The sequence below is a fragment of the Notechis scutatus genome, chromosome 2, assembly GCF_049901735.1.
Source record: "Notechis scutatus isolate UNSWTSFEM ecotype Mainland chromosome 2, rNotScu1.2, whole genome shotgun sequence".
Lineage (NCBI taxonomy): Eukaryota > Metazoa > Chordata > Lepidosauria > Squamata > Elapidae > Notechis > Notechis scutatus.
The window spans coordinates 209,218,110-209,233,114 of record NC_142010.1 but is presented as its reverse complement, the minus strand read 5'-3'; positions in this window follow the sequence as shown (position 1 = coordinate 209,233,114).

Here is a 15,005-nt window from a genome sequence, read left to right as displayed (position 1 = left end):
CCTTCCAGCGCCACTTCCTGGTTTTCAATTTAATCACCAAAGTTTATACTTTTGTAGGGTGCCATCTTAAGCCTCCAGTGAGTGAGGAAGAAGTTGGGGCATTAATTATTTCAAACTATGCCAGTGGTTCTTAACCTGTGGTTCGTGGAGGGGGGGGCACAATTTCACAGGAGGTCCGCAAAGGCTTGAATAAATGTTATGATTTAAATCTTGAGTTAAATCTTAACAATCCGTGGCCACAAAAGGTATTTAAAGGGGGTCCATGGGCAAGAAAAGATTGAGAACCATTGAGCTATCCGATTTATGTCCTACAGGTGAGTGAATATACTCAGCACTTGATTTTAAGCTTCCCTAAACAGATATATGTAACTAGAGATATTATAAAAACATTTCCCTAACCAGAATGTATTCTATAGTCTTGAGTTCTTGATTATGTTTTGTTCTTGTCTCTTCCGTACATTTACACACATGCACACATACTTGGAGGTACAGAAGTGATTCTTAGCACTATTTTAATAAGACGCTCATACTGTATCTGAATTAAAAATACTTGATTATATTTGATAGCTTTTGGTGAGGTGTTAATCCTACATTTGATAATGAGATAAATCACACATCTCAGAATAGGAACAGAGCTTTTATTAATGGGTTTAGGATTTCATAGAATTATAAAATCTAAGGGTGGAAAGGGACCCTGATTATCATTGCTTTCCAATATAGGCAGCTTCCAGATATATATAGAGTTCAACTCTCAAGAATTCTCAAAAATAGCCATACCAATTGGGGAAATCGGATCTAGGGGAAGCTCAACCCTCCACTCTTCAAGAATCCACTACTATGGTATCCCCAACAGATAAACTATTCACTATTCTCTTATGCAAAGGCAGGATCTACTAAGGATCTCCCACATACTCCATTGTGAAAGGAATTAACAACTGCGGTGTTTTCACTTAATAATTATGGCAAGAAAGGTAATAAAATGGGGCAAAACTTAACAGCTGTCTCACTTAGGTCTGAGATTTGGACTCAATTATAGTTTGCTTTTTCTTCAAATGCTTCATACAATTGGATATTTTTTTAATTTGTGCTCCAAGGCACCCAGATCTCTTTCATATGTGCATCAACTGGCCTGTATAATCTCCTAGAATCCTATTCTTATGCCTTTGATTGTTCCTGTAGTAATGAAGGGCTTTGCACTTAACATTTTAATGTTTTCTGCTCATTGTTGCAGCTTGACAAAGTTCTGAATTTTTATGCTGAGGTAGGAGTTGTCAAACAGCAAGAGGCCCCAAATCCCCAGGAGATCTCCAGCAACTTAAGATGGAAGCTCACAGAATTTCTTAAAGCTGATGAGACTTGCACAGCAAAACTCCAAATGAAGGATAGGAGATAATTAAATCTGTGGGCAAAGCCACCTGTCTAAAGCATCCATAATTATAGCATTTATTTACTTTTATTCATGATTCAGATTGCACAAATTCACTTATCACATCAGGAAATTCAAGGTGTTTATCATTCCTTCTTTTTTTCCAGAAGTGATGATTATTATCAGATAGCAATACTATCTTTGAAACGTTTTCTATATTTAAATTTTTCTTTGCTAAACATTAAATCATTCCTTACACACCACCTATTCTCTCTCCTCTCTGATAATTTATCTTTGTTAATACTTTATTGACTCATTGTTTTGTAAATTAGCGTTTAGTCTTGATTTTCTTATCTTTCAACCTCCCCCTCTCTTCTCCCAGAGTAATTTGTTCTGCTTTTTCCAGCTTCTAGCTTAAACCATTTGTGTTGCCAGCCATCCTAATGTCTAGAAGAGCATTATCTGTATTTTCTACCTTGACAATCTCTAGCACCTAGCTCCAAAAATAACTTGGTTGTTTTCCCTTGCAATTACCAAAATGCTTTCAGAACCAATTCCTGTTTACTTGCCTTACCCAAAATGCTGCTTCTTTCCTTAGTCTGTTCTGCCCCTTTTTGAATAAGTTACATCCTACTATTCTTGTGTCCTATTCCTGATTTTCATTTCACCAGGTTTACATAATACCTACTAAATCATGTTCATCTTCCTCATTGGGAGTTCTAGTTCTTCATGTTCCACACATTCACATTAATTTATGGCAGGTGTATCCTGACCACTACTTAATATCATCTGTTTGGTTAATTCTGAACACAGCCACAACCCTACTTATAAGAGGGTGTACACACTTAGAACCACATTATGGTAAGTTCTCCCCCCCCCCCCAAAAAAAAGATTTCAATTCTCAATTTGTACAGCTTATATGTTATATTAAAGGTGGGGAAAGTTCTGAAGTGATTCATCATCTTCATCTGATTTTTTTTTACATCTCAAAAACCTGGCATCTTAATAGGAATGCATAAACTTTTAAACCCACCCGTAGTCCTGCATTTTTTGCTTCCACTTCCAGAAAGTGTTTCTCAATCTTCTGCTTATCACTTCAACCCTTACTTGGCTTTGCATATTTTGCAGAAATATTTTATCTACAATTTTTATAATCATTAGGTATCCCAAATCAGAACATTTTGACATACTTCTACTGGATGTGTGCTGGTTTGTATGAAGTGATTATTCTTAAGTGTCATCATGAATTGTTTTGAGTGCCATCATGGATGTGTGATTTATTTCACAAAGAATTATTACACATAAGCCAAAACAGCAGAATCTTGGTTCTTGGAAGTTCTCTCGAATGCATAGTATTAAATAGCATAGGTTGCCACATCAATACTTCTGTAGGCCTTTAAAATGAATAACTGTCATGTAAACTAAATACATTTTTAAAAAGTATTTAATTTCTCATATTGTGCACAAAAAGAGCAATTAGTTTTCAGAGCTTTATTTTAGACCTAGAACTGAAGCTAGGAGTTAAACTAGTCTGTAATTTCCAGCATCTTCCACTGCAAAGATGCCTCAAATTGATCTGCCTTGAATTTTTAAAGTGAAGCACTGAATTCTTACTTTCCTTCCATCCCTATTTCTACAAATGCTTCTAGATCAGGGGTGGGCAAACTTTTTGGCTCGGGGGCCGCATTGACTTTTAAAATTTGACAGACGGGCCGGGTCAGCACAAGATTTTTTGGGAATCACCCCCTCTCCTCTCCTCCTTCCCCTCCCCTCGGAGGCTCCCCTCCCCTTGGAGGCCCTCTGAGTCAGGAGTTGCTACCGCCGGCGCGGCTCCGCACGGCTCCACTCCCGCGTTGCCTCGGGAAGGGAAAGGCAAAAAGGAAGAGCCGCGGCAGTGCTTTGCAACGGGAGCAGCGGTACCGGAGGCTCAGGCTCAGCGGCTCCTGGTTTTGCCTTTTCCTTCCCAAGGCAACGCGGGACTGGAGCTGCGCGGAGCTGCGCCGGCGGTAGCAACTCCTGACAGCCCCAGCCGGACACCTGAGCGGAGCCCGGGCGAAACTGCCTCTTGCTGCTGCCAGAGCACCGCCGGGTCGCCTCCAAGCAGCCTGCCCGCCCACCGGGCTTCACCTCTGCCGCGCGGCTCGGAGCCAGGCGCGAGCGCCCGCGAGTTAAAACGAAGCCGAAAGTTGCTGGGAAGTTGCTCGGTGCTGGGAGCAGGCTTTTAAAGTGCCGCCCGAGCAGGACCGCCGAGCCGGGAAACGGGGCACCAAGGCAGGGCAAAGCTCCACCAGCAGCGGCCTAGCTTTAGGTGGCTCCAAGCAGCCCGCCCTGCCCGCCGGGTGGAACCCTTCCCGCTCCTCGGCAGGAAGACGCTCCAGCCTGCAAGCTTTGCCTTTGCAAAGTTTAAGCCTGGAAGCCCCGGAAAAAAAAGGGGGATCGGTGGGGACTCACCTTCGGAGAGGTCGCACTCGAAGGTGATTTCGAACTCCCAGCTGAGGCCTTTGCAAATTTCTTTTCTTTCCTACCCCTAGATCGCTCCGCACTGTTTTGCAGCTTTGGGGGCCACGCGGCACAGGGCAATTACGCCACGCCCAGCGATTTTTTTTCAGGGGCGGGCCGCATTGGACAGACCAATGGCAGCGATTTTTTTTCAGAGGCGGGCCGCATTGGACAGACCAACGGGCCGGATGTGGCCCGCGGGCCGTAGTTTGCCCACCCCTGTTCTAGATTCTTGGGATCCAAAACACTTCATTCTGCAGTTTTATTACTAACCCTTTAAGTATCTCAGTACTGCTTTTGCATGAGATATTGAGGCTAGAGGAACTAGTGGATAGTGAAGAGCGACATGTCTAATGCTTAGGAGTAAGGATAGGAGGTTGTTCAAACATGAAAGGATGAAGCACAGATGGATAAAAGGGATTAGAAAAGGTTTGAGGAGAGCCGGGGGGGGGGGAGGGGGGAGGAGGTGCTGTGTACCTGCGTGTGTGTTTGAGAGAAAGACAGACGGACAGAAAAGAAGCACTAGTGCTTGAGTGCAAGAAAAAAGGGTATTCCAGGGACATTGAGGAATGAAACTGTGGTTCAAAAATGTCTGTGTTCTTAAGCTTAATTTCCACTTTTTTCTTGTATTTAAGTTGGTATTTGAGGATAAAAGCGAGCCTTATAGCTAACAACATGCATTGTTCTGGGAATGAGCATTTCCACTTCTTAATTTGTGACCGAGCCAATGGTAGTTTTTCAATATTTCAAACATATCAATTGGCTCAAAATGGGTACAGTTCCATTCAAAATCATGGTGTCAAATTAACAACTGCAAATTGGGAATCATAGGTGGACTTGATTCCCAAAAAATAAAATGATTGTAGCTCATAAAAAAAAATCTGGGATGGTGGAATTGTAAGGATTGCTAAATACTTCTTGGTTATCTCTCAGGTTAATGCTGGGTGTAAAGCCTCCTGCTATGATTAATTTTCAGATGATGTTTTATTGTATGACATGACATCCCATAGTCATGAGATGTGCTGAATCAGAGATTGCTGTTTTTTTTTCCTATCTGCTGTCTCTTTTTTAGGGAGTTTCTAAGGCTGAGATACTTTCCTATACTGTTCTCTAGAGATTTTTTTTTCTATTTCTTTGAAACAAATACTTGAAACTAATTTGCCACCAGATCTCTCGTGTAATAGGCAGATTGAAGGTAACACGAAATACGGTAAGTTAATTTTCTTTCCGCTATGTTTTATCTACTGGAAACTGAAGCATGTTGGGAAACCCAAAATAGTGAAATAATTACTGGAATGTTAGTTTAATTGAAGTAGTGTCTTGAAGGAAATAGCTAAATCTATTTGACTATTTTAATATTCAACCATATTCTGGGTGAGGCCCGTTCCGTATGTGAGGCCCAGGGCAGTTTTTTTATCACAATTTTTCCTAAAGAGGACCCAACTTGTATGGCTCCTCCTTTTTCTTCTACTCCTGGGGCATAATTTTTAAGTACTGTCTTCTGAACCAATTAAGCAGTTACAATTCCTGAATCATGCAGTTTGTATCTTGGGGAGTAATAGGAAGAGAACCCTCAGTTGGGGTTCAAGAATTGCTGGGCAGAGTCAAAAATGCCAAGATGGTGGCCATAATGGCATAATCAAAGCTCCACTTGTTTTTTTTTAATGTGTATCGTATCACACATAAAAACAGTTGGAGCCATCATAGCCACCATCTTATCTTTTTCTATAATCCCTGCGGATATCCCTGAAGAATTGCTGGCCCGCTTTCCATGTGCCCAGAGTAGAAATTAGAAGAAGACACAGTAAATGGTCCTTTTGTTTGAAAAGAGCTTTCAAATTTCAAAGGGTTACAGCTTTTTTGCTTCTCTCACAGTGGTTCAGCTCACAGCATCCTGAAAGTCCCACTCTTGAGGGAAATGTACAGTTCAAAAATATGAAAAATAAATAAATGAAAATGTTAGTGGATTCCTTCAGATGCAATTTTCATTTCTCACTTTAAAAGTTATGGTGAAGCATATCTTTTAGATTCCCTTTTTCATGGTGTCTCACCTGGAGCCATTTTAGTCTGAGAATGCTGATTTTTAAAAAATCTTTTTGGTTTTCTTACAATCTACTTGGGGATATGGTGCTCCTAAGCATATTTTCTAGAAAGTGCTGTTTGCTATATCTGCATTGCTAATGTGTGATATATATATAATAATGAGAAATTAAGGCTCAAATATTGTCCCAATGAAAAATCCTTGGCTAGTCTTCATTAAATTTTTACTCATGCTACATTTCCATGTTGGGATGAGGATTCTTCCATCAGGTCATTGAATTTATACACAAATAGTGACTAAGCAGCCAGGCATAATCATTTAATCTCTCTCTCTTTTTTTTGGCATTTTACCTTATGGTTCTGCCTTGATTCTACTCCTCTCTCTCATGTTGATTTCCATCCTCAATAATCTTGTTTTTGTCACCTTCAGCGAGACCTTATCCAATTGAAACTAGGTTAACTCCAGCTATATCTTCCGTTGTAAATTGAATTAACAACAGACCTGCATCTCAATAATTTTAGTTTTGAGAATATTCACTATCATAACAGTTTTTCCTGAGCAAGTTGTGAACTTTATAATAATTAGTACACCATCCTTTCAAATTATGTTCTTAGGTGAATGGTACTTTAAAGTGTGCTTCTAAACCTGTAATTTAATTACAAGTTCTTTCATCATTTCAGGCCAATACAGAAATTTAGTGTTCAGTTTGTAATGGAAAGTACATTATTTTCTCCATAAGCAGCTTTGCAAAGTGTCACTTATATTAATAGCTCATCATCAGTAATGGGAACATGAACTAGAACGTAACCTTTGAACTTAAACTTTTGTGTTGAAACCTATGAAGAAAATGGCAGATCACATTTTGGTTTATTCAACAATAACCCTTATTCTCGTGAAAATATAGATAGACCTGCAGCCTAAAAGTGAGGTGCTAGCTAGCTCTGCATTATGATATGGAGTGCTACTTAAATCATATCCACTGGAATTCCTCTGGTGTGAAAAGCTGTAGTTGGCTCAGATGTGCAATGCTGAGCCCTAGTAGACCTTTATATACAATCAGCTTTGTATTTAAATTCAGCACTGATTTTATGCATAAATGTGTCTGTTTTATATTGAAACTGTATGCCTCCATATTCTGCAAATTTATTACCCTCAGATCGAAAGCCTTTTCCCCCTTCTGTTTTCTATTTCATGCAGCATATGTACCTGCAAAGGAAATATGGGATACATATGCCAGTAAACATTAGAAGAAATATGCTGATAAGCTTTCCTTTTGCTGGGAGTTATTGAGCAGTATCTGGATAGTTTGTACGCATTCCAGGCATATAATTCCAGATCTCACTTTAATATTTTAAATTGACATGTGATTCCTGCATTTGATAACCATTAATATTTTTTTTAATTCTACAAGCATAGCTGAAACGTGAAGAAAAATGAAAGTAAGTACATTGATTTTCCTTTAATGAAACATATAAGTATTCAAGGCCCTTCAAATGGTTTCAGTTTAATGGTTCATTGCAAATCATTTCTACTAATGCCATTCAGCCAAGGTTGAATTATATCTTACAAACATAAATTCAAACACTGTACCAACTTCTATATCAACTGCTTGGGAGCCCAGTTAATTTGCCAAAACATTTACTGTAGATAGAAATGTAAATGCAAAACATTTTAGGAATTTAAAATCTAGCCAGTATGGCTTGGAAATCCAGTTATACTCAAATACTGTGCACCAATATTTCTTCTGCATTTTGTCAAATGTTACAATTAAAAAATTCATGTTGCTCTTTTCTTTTTTTAACATACTATTTGCCATTGGTGTTTTAGGAACATGGGAAGTTGCAGTCTAATATATCTGGAATACATTAAATTGCAGTAGGGATAATTAATGGTTGCAAGTGTCAGTACAAAATATTTTTTAGGTATGAATCGTGCGCACACTCTTTTTAATCATTGTTGTGAGGGATATATTTATGCAATCAAAAATTAGGTATTTATCAGCCCTTCATCTACAGTAAAAAGAAAATCCCACTCCTCTGTGACCTGAAATGAAGGAGTATTGCTGCCACTGAGAAAATAGAAGTTGGTTTGTGCTGAAACAAGGGAAAAGCCTGTTTTGGTGACCCTGAAACCTTCATGGGAAAATGAGGAAAGCTGCCTGATTAGCATGGCTTCAGTCACACCCCCAGGTGCTGCTTGGGAAGCTACCAGAAGGGTGTCAGCTGCAGAAGTTATCTGCAGACCTGACCAGAAGACATTTGTTTCTTTGGGGTAGCCTGTTTGAGGAAGCAGTTGTAGGAATGAAATGTTTTTAAATGGCTCCCAAGGGCACTGATTGATAATTTGCAAAAATAACTTGAGATTGTGATGTTTGGAATCGCAATGCAATTTTTGCATCCCACATGAATTCCTTTCATCATTTCTCAAAAGCTTAGATGAAAACCTCTCCCAAAATGCTGGAAAATAGGAAATGATTTCAACCTGATGCCACAATTATAATGTTTGTATTTTACCTATACATATTCAAAGCTCTGCTTAAAGCATTATTTCAGTGCCTTTGATCACAAATTTTGAGATCAATTTAATATGATATAAATTGGAAGGGACTCATTATCCAATATAAATATGTTTTGGAGCAAGCATTTGTAATTTTCCTATGAACAAGGGTCAATCTGATTTTTTAAAAATAGTATATCAGGGATCATATTTATTATCAAAACAGATCTGGTCTCAAAAAAAAAAAAAACCTAACTCAAAGACAAAATTAAACATAGCAAAAGAATGACTTGCTAGCACTTTTTGGAGAAGTTGTGAGGATCCAATCTGTCGTTTCTAGCTTCGGGCTTTGCGTTCATTTACTACATCTTTGGTATGTCTTTCTCCTTGTACATTTGGAGAAAAACTAGATTGAAAGTGTGTTTGCTTGTATATCCATGCTTGTACACCCATGTAGGATATACATATACATACATTATCTCAATGGAGGTGTTGATTGTCAGGGGAAGCACCATCGCATGATGGCTTTTGGATGGTGGCTTCTGTCAATTTATGGAGCAATTGGTTTCAAGGGGGAAAATATTTTCCAGTTCAGCTAGTAAAATAGGTTTGGGCCTAACCTAACCTTTCAAACCTGTTTTGAAGAAATTTAGGCATTTAGGCAAGAAAAACAAAATGTACAGGTACAGTATACGTGGTACCTTGCTCAATAGTGGTGACTGTGAGAGGGATCTTGGAATCACTTAAATGAGCCAGCAGTGTGCTGCAGCTGCAAAAAAGCCAACGCTTAAATATGAGCCAGCATAAATAGAGGGATAGAATCAAGATCACGTGAAGTGTTAATACCACTTTATAATGCTTTGGTAAGGCCACACTTGGAAAACTGCATCCAGTTTTGGTCGCCACAAGGTAAAAAAGGATGTTGAGATTCTAGAAAGAGTGCAGAGAAGAGCAACAAAGATGATTAGGGGCCTGGAAGCTAAAACATATAAATAATGGCAGGGGTGGGATTCAATTTCTTTAACAACCGGTTCTGTGGGCGTGGTGGTGGGTGTGGCTTGGTGGTCATGTGACTGGGTGGACGTGGCTTGGTGGTCATGTGACTGGCTGGGTGTGGCCAACTCAATATCACTCACATCGAGGCACGCATCTCCTCTCCTGGCCCCTCATGACTGTGGGGATGCTGCAACAGTCCTAAGTGTGAAAAATGGTCATAAGTCACTTTTTTCAGTGCCATTGTAACTTTGAATGGTCACTCCACACAAGCAAAGTACCAGCAAAGGAGGGGAAAAAAACTCCAGAGAAGTTCCAGAGACAGGAAGTCTAGTCCTGCCAAGAATGTAATAAGGGTTAATGGTAAGGCAGTTTCTGTAAGCAACACCAAAATGTTTCCTTCCTGCCTTCCTTGCAGGATTAGGCCAGTAATTTCTTCTAACAACTGGTTCTCTGAACTGCTTAGAAGGTTAACCTGTTCTAGTGAATAGGTGTGAACTGGTAGAATCCCACCCCTGAATAATGGTTGCTGGAACGGGATATGTCTAGTCTTACAAAAAGGACTAGGGGAATATGATAGCAATGTTCTGATATCTCAGAGGCTGCCACAAAGAAGAGGCAGTCAAGCTATTCTCCAAAGCACCTGAGGGTAGAACAAGCAGCAATGGGTGGAAACTAATCAAAGAGAGAAGCAACTTAGAACTGAAGAGAAGTTTTCTGACAAAACAATTAATCAGTGGAGCAACTTGCCTCCAGAAGTTGTAAATGCTCCAACACTAGAAGTTTTTAAGAGGAGACTGGACAACCATTTATCTGAAATGGTATAGGGTTTCCTGCCTGAGCAGGGGGTTGGACTAGAAGTCCTCCAAGGTCCCTTCCAACTCTGTTATTCTATTATTCTAAATCTAGAAGATAATGAATGCAGAAGGGTGAAGGTGGGCAAGGGCATTTCCATTGGACATTCAGTTAATCATCAAAATATATGGGAAATATTGTTTCTTTTACCCATTTTTCTCTAGACTTTGATGGGAAGATCTCAGGATTTCTAGAAGATGCAAAAATATATTATTAGAGTATCCTGTTCCAGGAAGACTTTGTAATGTCTTTTGAGTTTGCACTTGTCCTATTTGTATGACTGACCACTTTTCCACAGGATCCAGAGATGCACATTTTGTATGGAAAAAAAATGGGCAAAAAATGGTGAACTGTGTGAATGAGCAAACCCACGTGCTGTCCAATGGGCGAGTGCATCTCTTAAGCTGGGTGAAAGATGCCATAGCACAGGATTCAAAATGCACTTGCCTGCTGATCTCAGAATCTGGGAGCAAAGCTTCTACATCTTCTATCACTGTAGAAGGTAACTGGTCTCTGATGGGCAGTGACTTTTTTCAGATTTCAAGATGTCAACAAAGAGCTCTAAAACCAAAGAGCCCGGAAGCAGAACGTTTGTTAGCTGGAGACGTGTTATTGGTGAGCATGAGAAACTGTTGGAAAATTGGAAAAAACAAATTGGTAGGTGTTACATTCGGGGCAGGTGGATTTTCATTTTGTTTAGATGAAGGGCATTTTGTTTTTCCAGGGTGCCTAGAAAAAATTGGTAGAATTGTCTTTGTGCAGAACTGTTGTTAGCATTTTGGCCACAAAACAGAAACTCTTCAAGTCACAAAGTACTTTACAATATTATTTGGGAAGTCTTGGGTTAGTCAGTTACCATTTCTAAATTAATATTAGTTGATTTGAAACCCGGCAAATCCATGTACTTTATAGTTAGCCCAGCTGGAATTGTTCTTTTGAATAGGCAGGGACCCAAGTCATCAGTCATGGGATTCGTTAAATATCAGGTAATGCAGCCATGCACATCTTGCAACATCCTTTTTCTTTTTCTTGGCATGGGGATATTTACAGAGTACCCGATGGCAGCACTTCAATATGCGCTGTTCACATCAGCTGGTAAAGCAACAGGCTAGTTTCACTGCTGTCTTCTGCTCTAGAATGATTGGTGCACAGGTCACACCTGAGCTAGTTCGATGTTAGAGTATCCTTTCTTTTTCAACACTTTTAGACTCTCACATTATGCCACTTTGTTGCAACTGTCCTAAATAAATACGAACCAGAAAAAGCCTTTTAATTCTAGTAAGTCAATATGCAGTAATAAATATAATACCTTGTCCCTGAGCTTGGTAATCCTAAATCTTACTTTCTGCAAGGATTTAAGAGTTTGCACGCTCACCTCAACTTCTTAATTTCAGTTCAGTCTTTATTACAGTCATGGACCAACCCAGCAACTTCTCAATAAACTGGCAAGTGTGCAATTCATAAAAGTGCACTTTGAACTACTACAGTCATATTAGACTGCTGTAGGGTCTTTGAATTGGCTCTGGGACCATTCTGGAATAAGGATTTTATGGTGAAAGTGAGCTAACAATACCGGGTTTCTTCAGTGCATTTGCAGCTTTTGGCGATGTGAATATAGTGGAGTGCCTAAGGGTGAATCATGAAAGTACAAGGAAGATCATCCGGATGTGGAAAAATATTTGTAGCAATTGCCAATGTGGCAACTGAAAAAAGTTACAGGTTGAATCTCACTGCACTATACATTTATTAAGTCAGTATAATTCAGGCAAGGTAGGTTCTTTCTCTTTAGTTTGGTTACTCGGCTGCAGGACCCTTTGAGGAAAATGGATTATGCCGCAAATAACTTCTGAAAAATCCAACTATTTCTTCAAATGGATTCTTGTTGTCACAATGTTATCATTCTAAAGCACGGGTGTCAAACTCGTGTCGTCACAGCAGCGTCACATGACATATCAGGACTTTTTTTTCCCCCTTCACTAAACCGGGCCAGGGCCAGCATGTGATGCGTCCGGCCCATGGGCCAGGAGTTTGACACCCCTGTTCTAAAGCCTAAAAATGGTTGATCTGCTGAATCAGGTAATTTTTTAAAAAGCAGGTTTTTTAAAAACAGTTAAATATATATTTTGAGAAAGTAAATGAAAGCTCTAAACTGCTACAACTACACTATACCTAAAGGTGAAAAAGAAGTATTAGCCAAAATTGCACATTGTCTTGCTCAGAGCTAAGTAATGCTGATTTGCCTGCAAAACACTTTGCTTCAGTTTACAAACTTTACTTGGAAACCTGGTAGAAGAGTTGCTGAAACATATTGTGCGATCAGTCTTCTATGGATGTGTGAATACAACCACGTATTAAATCAAGTCATCCACTCAAGTCAAAAAAGATGGAATCTGCTTCCCTGGGTTTTAAATTTCTGTTAGCAGAATTCACAGAATTCTTGCAGAATATTCAGAAATTCATAGTTTTGCTGCAACGTAAATTACATTTCCCATTATCAGTAATCTTATCAAATCATTGAGGCACACTTGCTAGTCACATGCTGGACCCTTAGATGAAAGGTTTTCCTGTTCTCCCATTCCATTTTTAAAACTACATATTTCAATATATAGAGAACCCAATGAAAGTTCACAACTTCTTCCTATAGAATAGAAAACCACCTTAAATAATTCTGGGCCAGAAATAACTTTCATTTGCTAGGAAGTGTAAAAAGCAGGCATGATATTCCCTCTGAAAAAAAATTGGGGCCGGCCAAAAGAGACCCCCCACCGCGCGCCAAGAAATCGCTGCCTAGCTCCCTTTTCCTGCCGCTCAGCGGCCTCCGCTCACACCGCCCGCCCACCCGGGCTCCGCTCAGGTATCTGGCTGGGGCTGTCAGGAGTTGCTACCGCCGGCGCAGCTCCAGTCCCGCATTGCCTCGGGAAGGGAAAGGTAAAACCAGGAGCCGCTGCTGCCATTGCAAAGCGCCGCCGCAGCTCTTCCTTTTTGCCTTTCCCTTCCTGAGGCAACGCGGAACTGGAGCCACGCAGAGCCGCGCCAGCGGTAGCAACTCCTGACTCGGGGCCTCCGAGGGGAGGGGAAGGAGGAGAAGAAGGGGGGGGGGAAAGGGGGGGCGATTCCCAAAAAAATCGGAATTCCGATTTTAATCGGAAGAATATCATGTCTGAGAAAGTGTTGCTGACTAGAAAGATATTACAAATAATCAGAATCTTATGCTATCTCCAGCTTTATAACACACAGCAGTGACTTTAAGATATTTTATTATAGATTGAAGTAGCTTAAGACTACCTCCAATTCTCTTTTTCTTCATCCACCAGAACATCTTCCAACCACAATTGTTCAAAATTAGTGATACAATTTCAGGCACATTAAAACATAAAACCGTTACTAAAATCCTGTTAACTTTTTAAGTAAGAAAAATATGTTTTCAAAATTTAATGAACAATGAAAAAAATCCCACTGTTCTTAAAAAAATTTAAGTTTGTTCCTTGGCAAAAGGCAACTTGCCCCAATACCCTAGCATTGAGAATAAAGAAGTAAGATTCTTATTGTATCAGTTTTTGTTGAACCAAGCACTTACATATCTGCATTTTATGCAGGTAAAGGCACAGGAAGACATAAAAACTTTAACAAAATTCCCTTACCAGTTCTCATTGAATGAAATCACTAATAAAAGAGCAAACAGCATTTGGAAATCATAACACTTAGGAAATACACCTAAGTTAGTAAATCGCAAGTGTGATTGGAATGTTATGAAAATTACAATGAAAATTTCCATGCTTTTTAAAAGGCACACAAAGAAGTACATAAGAAAAGCAGCATTTTCTCTGTGAAACTGCCTAGTAATAGCATCAATAAAATACCTGATGTTATTTTAGTGCAAACGTTTTTTTGCAATATAGGAGACATACTGCTCTCACTCTCTCTGTATGTATGTATGTATGTATGTATGTATACACACACACACACACACACACATATATATATATATACATACATACATACATATATATATATATATATATACACATACATAAATACATACATATATACATATACATATACATATACATATATATTTGTTTTCTTAAGTTTTCGCGGGTATTTACATGTATGGCATTCAGCTTTGTTCGGGTATTTTCCCATGTCATAGCAGTTGTGCTTTTAAAGTTGTAGGACGTTTCAGCAGAATCTCATCTGCCATCATCAGGCTTCTGTATAGTGTTCATCTGTGAGTCAGGCTGACTCACAGATGAACACTATACAGAAGCCTGATGATGGCAGATGAGATTCTGCTGAAACGTCGCTACAACTTTAAAAGCACAACTGCTATGACGGGAAAATACCTGAACAAAGCTGAATGCCATATATACACACACACACACACACACACACAGAGTAGTTGTACAATTATTCAGTTGTCTTGAGACACAGAAATGTTGGAAAGCTTATCATAAAATGGTCCAAAATGGAATAATCATCCATATCACTGCGGTAAAAATAAGAATGGCTAAGCGTTCTGAGCAGAGGTGTCAAACTCCCACACAACAGTTGGTTCTTCTGGCTGAAACAAGATCTCCGGATCCATTGGAGAGAGAAAAGTTGTGCTGATAGATCAGGCTAACCTCTCTTCAGCTTCTACGTTTATTTGGGTTCTGGAAAGTTAATACAAAGGACTGGATTTTTTTGTTTTACATCCTAGGACAGGAGTCTCCAACTCCCAGGCTGCAGCCCACTACCGGGCCCTGGCCTGTTTGG